Source organism: Anser brachyrhynchus (assembly GCF_964034855.1).
Source record: "Anser brachyrhynchus genome assembly, chromosome: 25".
Lineage (NCBI taxonomy): Eukaryota > Metazoa > Chordata > Aves > Anseriformes > Anatidae > Anser > Anser brachyrhynchus.
In genome coordinates, this window is record NC_137718.1 from 3,152,825 (window position 1) to 3,170,239 (window position 17,415).

Genomic DNA, 17,415 nt, shown 5'->3' on the forward strand with positions numbered 1-17,415 from the left:
GCATTTTAATCTTCACTCAATTTCTCTTTTCTTGTATGGCCTCTGGGGACCATCTCAGAGCTTTTAGAAGAATAATAATGAGAGATTTAAAAACATGGAGAAAAAGACCGAAGGGACCTGTGTGTGGGGTGGGAGATGCTGACCCCAAGAGGAGAACTTGAACCGAAAGTTTCTCAGCAGTGCGGCTGTGAGCAGGGTGCCCGGTGGCTGCTGTCAGAGCCGTGCTCAGGCTGAGGGAATCTGCAGGCACGGCTGTGTTGGAGACAAATCCCCCCTTCCAGCTCTGGTGTTCTGAAATACTCCAGAAAGAAAACTCGATGCTCTCAAAAGCAAGCCCCAGGTTTTCCCAAGCTAGGGAGTGACTCACTCCATAAACGCAGTCTCAGAACACGAGTGCAGGACTCAGGTTCTCATCCAGGTACAGCTGTGGGAGCACTAGAAAATCACTTAATTAGGGTTGTGTGGGGAAGTGCTTTCAAGATCTCGGCTAATCGGCTTGTTCTGCGTTTGTCAACTTTTCAAGTGCGAAGAAATGCGAGCGCTTGCCATGTAGGAGGGCGGCCTCGTGTCTGTGCTAACCGCTTGCAGCCGCTGCAGGCAGGCTGTCCGGGGACAGCAGCTTGCAAATTCTGCTCGGCCCCGCAGCAGGATGCTCAGCTTGGTGCTCCCCATCAGGGCTGGGCTGTGCGATAATCAGCTGAGCGCCAAGGTACAGGCGGCAAGGGCAGCACGTACCTGTTTTTTTGGCAGCAAAGCCATAGCTTCAGGTAATTTCAGCCAGCCAGCAGGGCAGATCCTTTAGCTAGGGTCTCTCCCCAGCACTCAGCCATAATATGAGGCTGGCTCTCTTCGGCAATGCGCAGGAATAATGCTCTATCTATATCTATTTGCATAGTACAGGGAAAACTGGATAGAGAATGACAGAAGAACAAAACAAATCCCAAAATAAGCTCTTGTCCTTGCCTTTGTTCTGTTACTGGATCCCTTTGGCTCCGTTATTTTATGGTGGCTGACATTCTCTCTTGGGCATAATCATATTGATTACATTAATATTATTCTGCAGGATTAGCCGTGTTGTTCTGGTGCTTGGGAAAACAAAAGCAAAAAAGCTCTGCTGGGCCTGGCTAACTGGGTAGAAGGCTCTCATAAATAAAGGGCACACATCTCCTGTGTGTTGGTTTGGCTCCTTCTCCAGGGGGGAGAAGGGAGGTGGTGGAGGTAAAGAGACACTGCAAACGTTGAGGTCTGTGATAGAGCAAGTCAACTTGCTTCCCTGCCATTTGTCTACCTTTGCTCATCTTCCCGTGTGCCTTCCTTCATCTTACTGTGTATAAATTTGAGCACATCCCCAGTCCCCACCCTGGTGCTTCTGTTCCACCAGGGAATTTTCTCATCAGCATTGTAAAATGCCTCATTAGGAAGGAAGCAGGCAGAGCAGGCTTTGCTGAGACAGAACCTAGGGGTGTAAGATGGGTTCTTCTTTTGGTCTCCCTCGATTTCATCAGGGGTATTTTGCTTGAATTGACCTAGTACCGTCACCTTTCAGGTATGGGGAAATTAATATTGCTATTTTTTGCCCTGCTCATTGAACTGAATGACCACAAAGCTGTCTGTCTGATCCCCAGCTCACAAGACCCGTAGTAATAAGTACAAACCAGTTTCCTCTCCCCCATTTATCGTCCCTCTTTGTAGATCTGTCAGGCACTGAGCTCGCTTTTCAAACACCCTGTTGCATGAAAGGAGTTGTTCAAATTGCCATATATACATTCACGAAAATCTTGATCTGTTTGTCTGGTGGGAGCAGATGTTTCTCTTAGAAAGCTCCAAGTAAAATTCGGTCCATTTTCTCCTTCTGTCTTTCCCCTGCACTGGCCTGATACAGACAGTTTCATCAGATTTCATTTTCTTGATTTTCTTCTTTAAGCTTCAGCTCCAGGAATCATGTGTTTATCTTTAAAATCAAGAAGGAAAACTCTCTAGCTCCCCCCTTCCACTTCCATTAAAAATTCTAAAAGCTATGTAGCCTTAGAGAATAGCCTTACTAAAGACATGAAAAAGAATTGCTGATTTATTTATTATTTATAGATCTCATTATATTTTAACTCCAGGGGGTGGCAAATATAGGATAGACTCCTTTAAACAACTTGTGGGCCCTCCAGTGGTGCTCGTCATGTTTCTGCACCAAGGAAGGTAGCAAAAAGCAGTCCAAGCAGCGATGCTGAGCAAGGACATGTAGGAAAGGCAATTTTTGTGCAATGTGATACTTGGGGGGATGAGACAAGTGACAGTGCAGGCTGGACAGGACAGCTCGGGACGTTGTGCGCTGGGATTTAGCAATCTGGGAGCGCTGGAGCTGGCCCAGCACCATCCAGCAGCGTTGCAGAGCTGAGCGTTTTCAAGCAGCTTCAGCCCTGCTAGATTTCCATCCCTTTTCATGCCTCCTTGCAGCGTCTTTGCACTTCCCTTGCACCATCTCCCAATTCCCTATGTGACACTAAAGGTGTCTCCCAAAGCTGACAATTAAATGTTGCACCTGAAATGGGTGCTAATGAAGCACGGTGCTGGCCTCTTCATTACAGGTGAGAAGCTGGCATGACTCCAGCAACCAAAAAACCAAACTCGTGAAACGCAGAAGTGCGGTGCCCAAGGTCTGCAAAGTGCTTTGTCCTTGTGCTTCACGGAAGGGGTCACCCCAGACAGAGCTCTCCTCCTGCCCCACCACAAGCTGATGGAGCCACTGCTCCACGGAGCCCTCCAGCCATAATATCAGACAGCTGGGACCTGCTACGGACCTCCAGGGTGTTGATACAGGGTAAAACACCAAAGCAGAGGGAACAGAGCTCCATGGAGGGGGCTGAGACCAAAGCTGCTGCTGTAAAGGTGCAATATTGGCCTACTATAGGACAGGGCTGTGTATACAGTATGATGACCAAGATTTCTCTGCCTCAAGGTCGTCTCCACTTTCAGGAAAACAAGATAACTTTAAAATATGGGAAAATATGTTCCAAAGCTGCTGTGGCTTGCTGCCTCTGCCCACAGCTGTGCCTCAGGGTCAGAGCTGGGGAGGGACAGGACACCTTTCCGTCTGGTTTCACCTCTTCTTTTCTCCCACTGTCCTGTTGAGCAAGCGAGGGCAGAGGAACTCATAAATAAAGCCATGGATTTAGGGCAGAGCTAAAATCTTATTTGAAGGGATTTGCTCTCGATTTCATTTTTTTGTTCAGTGTATTTTTATTAACAAGTCTATTCAATCAGAACTGCAACTCATTGCCTCCTGTGCCTGGAAGATCTTTTCTCAATGTAATTTGTCAGCTGGATTCCTTCCCGGTCATGTTCCTGTTTTTTTTCAGCACATTCTGACTCCCCCATTTTTTGCCAAAAGCAGACACTTCCTATTGCTGGGGCACAGGAACATTTCAATCATCATTTTTGTCCCAGACACATCCACATGCACATACATATATACATACACACACACATCGTTAGTTTTTCCCCTTCTGGCCTCAACTTTTAATTGAGTTTGCCGTGAGTCCCTGACAACATCAGACAAGAAATTACAGTCCTATCATCCACTTTGCAGAAATTGTGAGCCTTGCCTACACGGGTGATTCCCTGCTGCTGCTGCTGTAGCAATGCTGGCAGCAGGAGGATGCACCGGCAGGCTGCGTTATCGCCCAGCCAGTGGGGTCGGGGGCAGAATGAACCTTCATCTCCTGCTACCCAGAGTCTAGAAATATCAATTTTTCTGGCTTTTGATATGCAGAGGGGAGGAGAGCATCCTGGCTTTGTGAGGAGCCCAAGATCTTGTAGAAATTCTGTAGGAGAGAAGTGGAGCTGATCAGAGGAATGGGACTTTTTTAGGAGGAGACATCCAGCCTCAAGAGTGATGGATTGAAACTGAGCTGGTGCTCGGAGCTCCAGGCTAAAGAGGGAATGAGCCAAACAAGGTGACTGCTGCAGTTCTCGCTGGGCTACAAGACGGCTGTTAGGAGGAGGGCAGTATAAAACCATGTCAAGAATAGATACCCCAAACCTTGTTAATCTGTACTCAAATCCCTCCATTCCTGGGGCCCTGCAGACATATGGTACTGCTGTCATGCTGCTGATGGCAATTCAAATACAAGCCTGAAGTTATGTACGGGAAACTAGTGCCCCACTTATGTGATTTCCAGCTCCCGACCCTTGAAGCTTTCACTCTTCTCTGTTCTCAGGAGTTTTGTGATGATGGCAGACAGGGGAGTGGTGAAAACCAGCAGTTTTCTACTGATTGCAACTCCATATCAAAACTTTGATAAAACTTTTTCAAAATCCTACTTGTTAGCATAATTTGGGTGGATTTATGCTGTGTCATAGCAATATATCTGATTATTTACGGGAGCTAACGGCCGATTACAATTAACTTTGATAAATGTAAAGCTTTCTGGAAGGAGAAAAATATCCCCTCCCTTTGCTATAATTTATGCTGCAGGTTAGTTCATGAGTGCAAATAAATAGAAGTAGGTCATAAACCATCCTGACTTAAGGCAATGGGAGAATCTTTGCATTACCCGTCAGGTGGTGTAAACCGGAGAAACTTCAACAGAAGTTGAAGAATTGCTCAGACTTGATGTAATCTGAGGATCTAGTCCCTTATCTTTCATCTGTTCCTTTCTGGTTTTCTGCTGATTAGAGATTTACTAGACATTGAGGCAAGAGGGAAAGGGCTAATTTATGTAGATTTATGTGCACTGGCAATATTTATATAGGTGCTAGTCTGTACGCACCAAGAGAATGGGGAAAAAATTGTATCGTTCTCAGATGTCCATAGCTAGCAGAAACTGTGGTCTCTAGAGAGGCTTTGCCCTGGGAAGCAGTTCTCCATCTAAGCTAAATGAGAAATCAATTTAACCTCAAAAAAAGAGAAATACTGTGCCTGAGCAGCGCAGCCTTGATATGAGAAAACACCCAGAGAGGTTTGTAGTTGAAATTCTGGGGCAAGGAGGAAGGAAGGTTTGCCTGGAAGCTGGGCAAAGCCCGTGGCCAAGCCCTGAGTACCACTGCATCTCCTCGCGTGTGATCCGGGGTGGGAAATCTGTGTCCTGAGCAGCTCTGTGGTCTCGCTGCCTTGTCGAAGAGGAGGCATATCACATCTTGTTTGGCATGAAGGGGGCTGCACGCTATTGTCTTGGTTCTGCTAATGACCTATGGATAAAAATCTTGCATGGAGCGTTTCATCAGCCGTAGTAAATGTTCTTTCTTTATTAATTCTGTTTGGGATCAATAATTAATGCCACTGTCTCCTTTACAATTCCCCTCAGTGTGAGAGGAGCATGGAGGGAGGATAGTATTTCATAGCTTTACTGTCAGAAGAGCTTTGTTTTCCTTGAAGACCTCTGCAGTCCCAAAGCACATAAAGGTTCTCATACTATCGAAGTCCTTTCCTTGTTTAGGGTCAACAAGATCCCCGTTTAAGTAGGCTGCCAAGGTATATAATTGAGCGTATAATTCCCATCCGAGAGAAAATGCAGCAAATGCACTGAGCAAAGGTCTCGCCATCCCTCCCTGGTCTGCTACAGCATAATAGAAAGACTCGTGCGGAAAGTCAGCTTTGCATTGGTAGCACAAGCAGCAACAGAGAGGATTTCTCTGCCAACAGCCATCTCCCCACTGCTTAGCACTTTCTGACCAAACCTTCGGAGTCTTTTTGCAGCGATCACCATATTCCAGGTTTGGACTGTGCAGCCTGAAAGCCCCGTGCCACCGGTGATTACGAGGTTGTCATTCCTCTGTGACATCCTGCTGCTAACAAAGCAGAGCAGGTCTGCTGCCAGCCTGCAGGTGGAAAGAAAGGCTTTGTGGTCTCTTGTCAGCCCCTTGAGCCATGCACATCCCTGAAGCATCTTTTCCATAAAGATCAGTGTGATTTTGATTCTGTATTTTAGAAAACAAATAGGTCAGGACTGGGGAGACATAATTTCTTTAGCCACTAGCTAATTTCTTTCGCCCGTTAGCTCCCCTCAGGTCAGTCTGTGGCACATCAGGGTTCCTTCTCAGCTGCCTTTCTGACTAATGCTTTCACCACCAGGAGAGAAATCCTAAGCTTATAGGCTTATTTCTCTTGCAGACAAAATGCCAGGATGGGTTCTTTGTGCCGGCAGCGCGGCCCTGTCTCAGCCACACTAGTGGCTGTTGACCCTGCTGCGGGTAAAAGGAGGGTTTCAAACAAGTTGGCAGGGTATCAGACAAAGGCTCGGTTAATACCACACAGCTCAATGGCCCCTTTCATGCAAGAATAGCAAATGGATTTTGCACACACTGTTCGAGCAAGCTTGCTTCTATCCCTCAGATATAGATGCTGTCATCCTTTCACGTGGCAGGGAAGCAGGCGCTGAGTTAGAATAAAATTTTCTCAGTTCTTGTCTTTTCAGATCGTTCCATTTTGGTGCTGCCTTCTCATGTAGAAAATACAAGAAAATTGTGAACTTCTCCATTCTTTATTTTTATTTACTGTGTTAAGGGAAAGGGATATGCTGGGACTTTCTCAAAGCTGATTTTAGACGGCATCTTCTGCTTTCTTGCAAAATGTGGAAGCAGCACAGTCTGGAAAATGAAAAAAAAAAAAAAAAGGAATGCTTTGGATCAGAAAGCTACTTTTGCTGAAAGTTTGAAGGAGAATGGGCAGAGCTGGTTAATACACCTGTCTCCTACAGCACACTCCTAACTACTGATGGTGCATCCTTGCACTTCATGGGTACCACAGACGGTGCTGCAGTACAGAACCCCTAAGCCCCAGTTCTTTAAGCAGGGTTTTGTTAATCTGCCAGAGGGGATAGAAACTGGCTTCCTCCCTTTCCTTTCCCCTCTGCACTTGATGAAAACAAGCCATCCAACTTGGAAGAGCTTTGCTGAGCGCTGGTGTCACTTGGTGTGGTCCTTGCAGCTCAACCTGCTGCTGGGCTGGGGACTCTCTGATTTACGGCCACATCCCCGCTAACACGCCTGCAGCTCCAAGGGTTGGCCAACACCCAGCTCGCAAATCCAGCTGAGAAGCTGTCATGCCAAATGCCTTGCATCGATTACTGAACTGATGTCTCCGTGGCTGCAGCTCAGTGACTGCTCCTCCCGAGCATGTCTTGGCTTCTCTGTGAGCCCATCATTTATCTGCGCCGCGAGGCGACAGACACATTTGCTCCAGTTTTGCTTCAAGGTTGCTTCCTTCGTGTTGCACAGACGTAGGAGACAGCTCATGTACGAACCGGTCCTCTTCCCTTTGGCTTTGTCTTGCACATGGAGTCAGCGGCTCACTGGAGCTCTCAGCTCGTGGATAACCCAGGTCCCTGCACGGCCTGCTGGAAATTCCTCCTGCCTCTGCTCTCCTTGTCATTTGTCACTGAGGTTTCCTCTCACATCTACGGGCTTTGCCAATGGTCTCTTTCTTCTGGTACCTAGTCACTTCTCTTTGGATTATAGTCCAGTTGTCTAGTTTCTGGCTCACGTTAAAGATCTTCCAAGAGATCTATAAATTCAATGAGACAATCAGTCTTTGCCCCATGTTGGAGCCAGGCACAGAGGCCCCGTAGTATCGATTGCATTAGCATTGCCTTGGCCATCCTCAGCATTTGCAAGCAGGCTCCTTCCTGCTTCAGTATTCAGTCCTCTTTGTTTTCGCCTCCTCCTTCACCGAAGGGGTAAATGGGATTACACTGTAGCCCTCCAGATATTCACAGGCCCAAACCATGAAAACAATAGAGCTATCTGCCAGTGTAAGTGAATATGGGACTCGGAGTCTAATTAGATAGGGAGCCTGGGAGCAAATATGTAAATACCAAGATGAGTATTGTAAAAAATATTTTTAGATATTTGTACTGCAGGATTTCTTGATTTGCTGCTGGGACTGTGAGGTTTATCTCTGTGGTCTCTTAGGAAAGAAAAAAATTACATGCAAAGCCAACCAGTGTTTGTCTGGTTTTGTTTTTCAAATATTGTGCTGCAAATAGGGAGGGCAGGTAGGCATCACTTGAGGAATATGAGGGAAAGGAAAAAGAAGGTCTCAGAGATGCTCAGCAGTCTGATCTCTCTGAACACTGTGCACGTGGACATAGACACGTTGTGACTATATAATATGGGAAAGATGTATAATTCAAATAGATCCAACAAGGGTGCTCTTCCCCCTGCCATCCCCATATCTGCAGAAACCTAAGCAATGAGAGAGTTTTTTATTTTTAGAGTTAGAACTAGAAAGGCCTGGCTTGGAAGAACAGTTTAACAGTACTGCTTAACATAATGGGGCAAGGAATAATAGATGGAGGGGTATGTATCCATTTGGGGTCCCTAAGGACCTTGTGCAGGACCTTGCATGTCCAGATACAGGAACATGCTCAGAGTGCCACAGAAATACACAGATTTTCTAGTGGAGACATAACACCTGGCAAGTGGGCCCAGGACGTTGCTGAGCTGCTCAGACTGGGGCTAGCAGAGGGTAGCGGTTCTCTCCCAGTTGGCCCTTCCATATTTCTGCTTGCTATCCCGATCTCCCTTTAGCTGCTAGGTCTCGAGTCATAAGCCAAAGCAGGCGTCAGACGGAGGGTGCTGTCCGAAATCTGATGGAGGCTTTCCAGGCTAGGGACCGATCTTACAGGAACTGTGCCAGCACCTCTTCCAATGTTGATGTCTGACATTCCCCTTGGAAAAGTTTGTGCTCAGGGTAAACACCCCAGAGAGGACCTCATTAGGAGATGGCACGCATGAGGAGGAAGAAGCTGTGGGAGGAGAGAGTATGTGGGAAAGAGTGAAATACAAGGCATGGAAACGAAGGGATGTGGAGAGTAAGCACGCGATGGCAAAGGGCAGCGTGGTGAAACCTCTGGTGCTGACTTGTGCTGCAGAGCCGGAGCGTGCAGAGCTGCAGCTCCTCAGCCCAGCTGGGGATCTGGCCATCATGTTGAGTTTACAGGGGACTTGGGGCTTTAAAAGCTGCTGGAGCACCAGCCTCAGGCAGGAATTTGTATTCTGTGGCAGGTAACAGAGTTTGTAACATGCTGATGGGCAGAAATGAGGGGAACTGGTCGTACTGGTAATGCAATTGCCATTTGAGATCGCCCAGACAACCTGTGAAAAAGAAGTTGCCTAGAGGAAAGTCTGGCCTTTGAGTAAAAGCTAAAGGAAATTACTGTGGTACCTCAGGGGAGACTCTAAAGAACTGATTTAAGATGGGGTCAGAATAGTTCTTAGTACAAATTGCCCTGTGTAATTTCGTGTCTGCCAAGTGCCAGCCTATCTCCACTGTCTAATCCCTACATCTCCAAGAACCTTTCCTCCCATGATCTCTTTTCATCCTCCTTTCCTGAACTGTTAACCCATCTGCTTTAAATAGAAGGCATCTTTCCCTTCTGCTATGAAAGACAGACTTAGTTATCCTGAAAGAGGAAACACCATTTGCACAAAACGGAGTTTCTACATTGCTTGAGCTCCAGCTCTCCCTCCTCAGCCCACCAGGGACCGAATTCCAGGCAGGACGATGCTTAGCAGTGGAATTGCATCCCACAAGCAAAATATAAATGTTCTGAAAGGAAAAAAAAAAACCACACACAAAAAAAAAAAAACAACGAGAGAATAACATCTGTTGAGCGGGACACTTGTTTCATTTGCTCCGTGACCATGTTTGTTTTTTTTTCCTGTGACATATTTCCCACCAATTAATATTAATAGGAATTTAAAAGGAGATTCCATCCAGAAGCCACAAGCTAGCCTTAATCATGTTGACCAGTATTGTTTTATCAGTGTAAGCTTTTCCTCACTGAGCCTAGCCTGATTAACTTCAATGGCATATAGCACTGACAACATCTTACAATACAAGATTTACAAGTTTGGAACAGCAAAGCTGGTTTGTAGCTATCTATTTTTGGGTTCTGTGTTTTCTGAGAGCTCTCCCAAAATCTGGTCCATTGCTCCTCCCACCCGACTTCCCAGCACTGCTCTACGACTACGTGGAGCTCTCTCAGAGCTGCTCGGGGGAGAGTATTGTTTGTCACTTCTGCTAAGGGGAAGCAGATCTTCCACTATGGCCTCAGCAATGTGCAAAAGTAATTGAGGACTGTCACTGGAACTGTTTGATTTGAAACCAGAATGGTTCGGTATTATCGTAACGGGTTTTTGTCTCTGCAGTGTTCCCTTAAGTGTATTATCATCAGGAAACACTTGGAAGTAGCTCGTATTTGAGTTTGAGCAGAGTTTGTGACCTGTCCTGGAGTCGTAGCCACCAGAAGGGTAGCTTGTCACGGCTTGATAGGACCTTTTCTTGGTCACCTTGAGGTCTCTGTGTTCTCGGGGACAGGAGGTTCACCCTTTGCTTGCCAGGAGCAGTCACAAGAGGTGAGCCAGGCAATTCCTTCCTCGAGGACTGCTGCTCCTGTTTCTAGTGAGCAACAAGTGAACGGAGCCAGCCCACACGGAGCCTTGCTCACTGCTTTGGTGGTACAGACCCCTTCCCGTGGCTCCGATGAACCACAGGCTCAGGGGGTAGCTCACTCTGGCATTAACGGGTTGGCTGCAGAGCCATAAGAAACTGTGGTGCGGTGCCTTTTCCCTTTGTAGGAGCCCTCCCCATTACCCCCAGTTTGCAAGTTCATCTCTCAGCCCTTGGGAGTTGTCACCCCAGCTCCTCCAGGACCTGGCATTGCTCTCCCCAGCCCACTGCTCCTACAAGAGCTGGATGCCAGGGTTTCACCTCCAAGCTCTGCTCATCCAGAACCAGCTCCTGCCCAGGCTGGGGGTCAGGACTGCGGCTTCTCCTTCCTGCCATAGCTGCAGCGAGGGGAAAGGCAGGATGGAGCGGGAGCCGCGAAGACGTTTTGCCATTAAGTGGTGTAATTTAGTCTCTGCTCGATGTTTTGATTTTGCCCAGCTGTGTCTGTGTGCATTTAGATTAATCCTGTTAGCTGGCAGGAGCGGGGCTGCCTGCTGTTTATCAAGAGTGCTTGTGTGATTTCTATTTGATATGCAGTTGTCTTGGAGAGGAACTCGGCAGCCTCGCTGCTCGCTGGGGCTGGGCTCTGTCGGGCAGAGCTCTCTGGGAGTCCAGCAGCAGAGCTGCTGTCTTCCTTGGCGCTGAAACGGGAGGGAAAAGGGACATTCCCTCGGTCACCCAGAGGCATGGATGTGTGGCCGTGGTGTTTTGTCAAAGCAGAAACTGGCCAGTTGGTCTGCAGCAGTTTGTGCTTCTGGGGCTGGCACCGGGGCTTCTCCGCGTCGTGCTTCAGTCGCTTGCCACGAGCAGAGGGAAGTGGCAGGAGCGTCTGAGGAGCCAGACTCTCCCTGTGCCAGGGAAAGTATGGACTTCTTGCTGAAATTAATTGCTCCTTTAACAAATTACCGCTCATTAGCCAAGCTACTGTGACGCTGCGCGTGCTCTTAGCCTGTCTTATCTGCGAAATGAGAAGATATTACCTTTAAAAAACCCCTAACGATTAGCATAACGGAGCTGGCTTGCCATAACTCTGTCAGCATAGGATAAAAAGTGATGCCCTGTGTTCCTAATAGCCATACCGATAAAACATAATAATATAGCACATGGCTTTGAAGTCCCGAGTGGCTGGTTTAGTGTGGAATATCTTGGCGAGTCTTACTGCAGAGTTCGGCAGGAGGTGGGTGCCCAGCATTGCTGTCCTGGGTTGGAGAGATGAGCTCCGCATTTTTAGTTGTACAGAAGGAGGTTTGTGACCTCATTCATGCACTTCATTCATCTAAGTCAGTCCTCTGTCCTAGACCTTTTTTTTTTTAAATCCTATGTAATATTTCAGTGGAACTTACTGTCGTTAGGTGTGATGGAAGTGGAGCATCTAGAGAGGTTCAAATGGGGATTAATCATTTATCTGAGTAATGAAAACACAGAGTTATTACGTTAGTTATGAAGGACAAAAGTCCCTTATGCCTACTGAACACGAGAGTAGGCTGGGATGAGATTTTTCTTCTCGATTATTTCCCTATGTTTCCCACACAGCTGTTCTTTCAGCAGAAGCTAATGGATTTGGGAATATTCAGTCATTACATCTCCCTGAAATTATTTTTCTTTTAAGTATATCGAATAATAAAAGCTTCAACAGGGAAAAATTTCCTTTTCTTATATTATTTTTTTCTTCTTCAGAAAATGCATTATTCTGTTTAAGTTCCTCTAGTTCTCTGATCGTGTCTATTATTCCATTTTTCCGTCATCTCCCAAGCATTGCACTCAAAATATTAACCTTATTATCCGTATTCTGTGTATCAATAGTTGTACTGTTTGCCATGGGGAACTTATATAGCAATTCAAAAGGCATGTGGCAGGTGTCCAGCTGCCCCTGCACCAAAAACTGCTTTTGCCAACCCGCTCACCTTCATCAAGAGCTGACGTCTGAACTTGTGGGATTCTTGTCCCCAGAAACCTGCAGGCGGAGGGCATCCCTCCATCAGCCACGTCCAGTGACGCCCATGGTCTCTGTAGATGGGAGGTGGTGTCATGCCCTAACTGTGTGTTCCCTGCACCCATAACCTGCCAAGCGGCTTCCAAAGGTGCTAAGACGTCAGCACAGCACTTGTTCTTGGAGAAATGTTTTTTACAAGACTAGCTCTTTGCCGCCACACAGTCCTGAGCTAAGGGACAAGTGGATTCAAAATGGGATTAGGTATGTTTGAGGAACACAGTCCCCTCCCGACAGAGATTAGGCCTCGAGTCTCTGCCTTGCTACAAACTCTTTTTTTGACCTTAAGCAAATCTCACCTCTCTGCGGTTTTGTTCCCTGTGGTCTTGGAACTGGGGATTCACATTTGCCATAAGTGCTGGGAAAATAAATGCGCCAGGGATCCTGATGCTCAGCTGTTACACTAACAGGGAGCCACATCAGCTATGTCATTAGCAGGATTTAAAAATACTAATAGGGGTATTAATTAAGGTCATAAGCAAAGTACGAACTGATAGGGTCAGGAAGAAACAGCTCTCCCTAAACACAGCTTATCCCACATCTGTCTACCAGCATCCTCCACTGAAGCATCTGGTACTGTCAGATGGGTTACTGAGCCAGATGCATTTGCTCTGCAATTCACTCTAACGCTGTCTTTGTTCTTGCATCTCCTGACTGATTGCTCACTAAAAGTTTGCATTTTCCATTTGCTGTGTGTCAGTGGGGATTGATTACGACAAAGCAGAATCTATACCCTACTCACATGGAAGCCTGGTACATACAACAGTCTTGATTGGGATTGAGGCTTTTTATGTTTTTTCTAATATATTGGAAATCATAATTGAATATTTCTGGCTGATGTTTAGACTTCGGTGATTTAGCCAAAATGGAGTATGATGAATGAGAGACAGGAAGAACTGCAGAAAATGTGTTTCTTTTTTTCCTGGAAACACATGATGGTACAGGAAGGTCAATGATAGAAATCTGCTTCGTAAGCCTCGGTCTGCATTAAATGTGTATCTCAGGTCCCTCTTGCCTGTTCTCCCCCCAGTAGGTTATCAGCAGAAGCCCAGCTGTGTGTGCTTGCTAGTCCAGCCAGGTGTCCACTGTCATTGCCATCAGATGTCCGGGAAATGAGCTGCATGGAGCACTTCTCTGTGTCTCCGCTCAGCCCCCAGCACCCACAGACCCAAGCACAGCACCTGCAGCTGAAGCATCCTGGCTGCTCACTGCAGCGTTGGTAACGGTTTGGGACACAGAGCTGGATGCCCTCAGTGATAATCCCCGGCCCGGGCAGAGCCAAAACTTGACAGATGAGAGCCACAGCCAAACAGAGAGAGCTCAGCGTGCTGCTCTTGCTGGCGTCCGGGGAGGTGCAGCAGGAGCAGGTCTGCTAAAGCAGAGCCAGGCTGGGCGGGCTGTGGCCCCGCTGTCCCCGCCACCAGCTCCACGCAGGTCCTGATGTGCCTTCAGCACTCACAGCAGCAGCAGCCTGCCGAGTATCTTGCCAGGAAGAGCTGACTGGCGTATTTTAATTAGCGGGAGAGTAAACTACATCGGAGTCCGAGAGGCTGACTTTTTCACAACGGCTTGGGGAAAATGGAAAGACTAGCATTTTCAATTTAAGGTTTAGTTAGATAATGCCTGTTGGTGCCAGTAGATTACAGAGTGGATATTAAATCCTCCAGGATTTGCAATGGGAAAGTACTCACAGAATCCGTAAGTAGGCAGGAGAGCATGGCTATGGAGCTATCGTCCCCTGGAGGTCCCGGGCGGGAAGAGAAAATGCGAAGTAAATCTTTTCTTTGAAGGAGGCTCTGTGTAAAGAGCACACATATGCAGGCTGTGGCCTTTAAAGGTTTCCCCGTTAAGAAGCTTTCTTGCTTCTGACAGCAGCCAAATGGCGTGTGAAAAGGTAATGGGGTCTGTCAAACTGCTGGAGCAGGGAAATGCGAGGCAGGGCTCCTGGTGCTAATGCGCTCGCTGAGGAGTTCGAGGCAGGTTTCTTTCAGGGGTCCCCCAAAAGGACCTTCTCAGCGTGTCCCTGTGGAACCGGGACAGCTGTCCTGTGGCACTTGAGTTCCCAAAGCAGATCACAGCAGCTCTGGCTCTTGGCTATTTCATAGCATCAGTGCAAGCTGCTGCTGATGGGGGTTGGTGAGCAGGAGGCAACAAAGCAGACTTGCGTGTTGGTGACCGGGGATCTCTTGGCCAGTTCAGCCCACTCCAACCTTAGCAGGACCCTGGGGGGACCTATGACACATCAAGTTCTTGCTAGAGCTCACCAAGGTTCCCATAGGAAGATGTCCAGCACTGTGGTCTAGGGGAGACTGGCTAACACAGTCACAAAGCCCCTGGTAACAGCCCTCACCTGAGTCAAAATCCACTCCAGTACAAAGTTTGCCAGGACCTGCTCTGTCTCCTGCCTTAAACATATCCAAGAGCACTGAGGGCAGCATCCGCAGTGCAGGGAAGCTGCTCCTCTTGTTCTGTGCCCACCTCCTGACAAGCAAAATGCTGGTCATGCTTGCCTACCTTCCCAGGGAGAAAGCGTTGAAAACTCATTGCAAAACAGTGACGATCCTGTAATGACGAGCTAGAAAAGGGGAAGAGTTTATCCCTCATTACTGTAACATGCAGGTAGTCTGGCAGTGCATGGTGGCTGTTCTGGGACTAGGTACGTGAACTGTATAGTACTGCCAATTTAAATGCACTAAAATGCGCAAATTAATCACTACAACCATCCAGGCATGTTTTATCTGGTTCGAATGTTTACTTGCAGGTTAAGGGTAAATATTAACCTGGAAGGCTTTTCCTAGGAACAACTCTTTCAATTTAGAGCAATTGTTGCAACAATTCTTTCAACTGATTTAACTGAAGGAGGGAAAGAGTGTTTGGGTAGAAAGAATATGAGTGTTCTTCACCAGACTCTGCTGAGAACCTAGGAAAAATATTTGAGGTTGCAGTGTGCTATTTGTATCAGAAGCAGAGCAGGTAATGGCACAGACCCCAGAGTCCAACTGCCATTGCCAGTGTCCTTGAGCCATAAAGGACAGCTCGTGGGGAGTTAGGATAGAAAAGGTTTTTGCTGTGACGTGTTCAGGTAGCAGAATTGTAGGTTATGCTGTATCTGTAGGTGACAAATAGTTCCTATGAGTTCCCAGCCCCAGTCCCACGTGTGACATATCCCCGTACTTAACTTGGCATGTAGTAAGGGATGTCTTGAAGGTAGCTCTAGACTAGCTCCCTAGACTAGGAAATACTCAGAGCTGAGTTTGGGGTTGATTGAGAGCCTGCAACTGGTGCCAGTCCCCTTTGGCTCCTGCGTGGTCTGGATGAAATGCTCTAGTGATGTCCGCAGGTCCATAGCCCCAACGCTTTGCAAACACTTTATCTAAAGATCAGATCCCTGGCAATAAAAATTCCAAAACTGTCATAGGCATTGGTTTGAACATCCCAATAGTTTTATCAAGAATGTGTCCCTATCTTTTATGCTTGCTAATTTGCAAATTCAAACACTTTATTTCTGTGTTATCTTTGTGCAAAAGACTGGCAAATTTATGCCACAAAAATATTGCAAAAACATAAAGGTTCACAAGCAATTAGATTTTATTATTCCTGTTTATGCTCCTGAAGAATTGTTCATTTTAAAAACTTTATAGTCAATATGTATGAAGATAAAACAATTGTCTGCCTTGCTCTGGTGGCAGAAGTCAAGTGATCAAGTGAGCTGAATGAATTATTATAGAAGATCAGCTTTGGGAGCTACTTGCTTTGATGCTTGGCTGACTATCGCAGCCCATATCCACCCAGGGAGAGGCTCTGTCCCCACGTTATTTACGTTTCCCTCGCACTAGCTCATGCATCATTCTAGTTCAGAAGCACAGAATTGCATATGTGCTAGCAAAATTCAGCACAAACTTGCTGTTACCAGTGAGAGACCGTTTCAGTCTGTTCTCCAGACAGCCGTCAAGCCTCGTTTGCAGGCTGTGCGCTGTGGGTCACAATGGAAGCAAGGCTATAGATGCTATTCCGAAGGGTGCTGGCTGCCTTGAAATCATCCTTTCCCGAGCACATGGCCCCCAAACAGCCTACATGGGCTTGGAACAAGGGGGCAGCATTTCAAAAGGGGCAGTGAACGGGGGAGCAAGTTTTTCTGGATTTTAGAGCCTCCAACATCTCCTCTGGGTGTGAGGGCAGATCTGTCAGGTAAGGGGATTTGCAAATAGAGCCTGTGGGGAGAAAAAGCCAAGGAACTGGACCCAGAAGCCTGAATTTTCAGGAAACCTCAAAATTACTGGGGGTGAAAGAGGGAGAAGACCTCGATTTATTGCGTGCTGGCTGATCTGGGGATCTCCTAGGGATGGCGAGCTGACGGCTGGCCCTGGGTCCAAGCTGAGGATGGTCTGAGCAGAGGGAGCCCTGAGCTCAGCCCGTGCTTCCAGGCTATGAAACTCTTCCTGATGCCTCCAGGGCTTCCCTGCCCGTCCTCCCCCTGCTTAGGGTTCATTGCCACGAGATTTATTGCTGCAGCCCCGCTGCCAGTCCTGCGGGCTGCCTCCGGTACGTTCCTCAGCATCACGGAGTCCGGGAGTGCAGAGCGTGCTCGAAACTCGCTCTTCTCATGCTTAAGTGGTGGAACCGAGACGTTCGCAGCAATTTTAGGACAGGAAGAAGATTTCTCTTTGATTGCTTTTTAATCACAGTAATAACAGTAATGGAGGCAGTGAATGGAATTGATGGGAAGGAGCTGAGCTCGGTTCTCTGCTAACTCCCATGTGGGGTAAACAAGGAGGATTTACTGGCTTCTCTAGTGAATCCGCAGTACCCCCGCTGTCCAGGAATGGCTGGCAGCAATATTCAGCTGGTACCCAGCGCCTGGGAGAAGGAATATTGCAGACATCCTCTGGAAGCTGTCTGCCTCAGTGTCTCAGGTAAATGAGCAAACCTTGCCTGGCTCTTCTCATCCCCACAGACACTCACGCACACAGTCTGCATCTAG

General features: G+C 47.4%; 1 protein-coding gene across 1 annotated transcript in view; it reads left to right on the plus strand.

Moving 5' to 3' along the window:
* The window catches only part of OAF (out at first homolog), a 201,174-nt gene that overhangs the window by 117,400 nt on the left and 66,359 nt on the right, over positions 1 to 17,415 (plus strand). The window lies entirely within an intron of this gene.